Raw genomic sequence first — 814 nt, forward strand, 5'->3', positions numbered from 1 at the left:
ATGCCATGCAACCCAAATGCACCATGCCGAGTCGGGTCAAGTACACACCAAATATAGTTGTGAACTTAGACACTAATCCAATAGTCTACCACTTGGATAAGTCTAAAACTATTATTGAATATGACTTCAAAACCTAACTGGCAATCTTAACTCTCAAAAGCCGTTGTCGAACTCTGACCTTGTTGATGAACTCTGACTTTTGTCAATGACTTGTCCAATAGATAAGAGATCATATATTCGTCCTTTCTAGATATCATATGGACTGAGACATGGATTATAAATCATTCTCTCTGTCCATTTGTTGTTTCCCGATTTCCGATTCATGATGACTAACTAATTAAACAGATCAAATCAGTCTTGGCTTGACCAAGCACTCACATATATCATCACTAAATCATCGAGGGGACCACATGTATCGCTTTTATCCTGAAGGTAAAAGGAATGGATAAACTTCGACCCATGTGGCTTGTTCTACTACTTGTTGAATCATACACAAATGCACGTTTTATAACATCGAGTTACCAATGTGGTTTCATGAAATCAATGTATAACCAACTCATAGTAACAACTCATATATCTTGGTTTGAAGAATATAAGATATTATCGTCTCATGATCACTCGTGATAAGATCCATGAAGTGATTCCAATGAGCGTGGGTTGAATCCAATACTCAGAACTTATGAGCACTCATGAGTGTTGTAGCACCACTTTGTCCAACATCGTAGACCTCTATAAGCCAACCCATGACAGTCTTGATTCATATCTACTTCCCTCATATGACCGATTGTGGATGGTTTGAATAACTTAGTCATTT

The sequence above is a fragment of the Lactuca sativa genome, chromosome 1 (assembly GCF_002870075.4).
Source record: "Lactuca sativa cultivar Salinas chromosome 1, Lsat_Salinas_v11, whole genome shotgun sequence".
Classification (NCBI taxonomy): domain Eukaryota; kingdom Viridiplantae; phylum Streptophyta; class Magnoliopsida; order Asterales; family Asteraceae; genus Lactuca; species Lactuca sativa.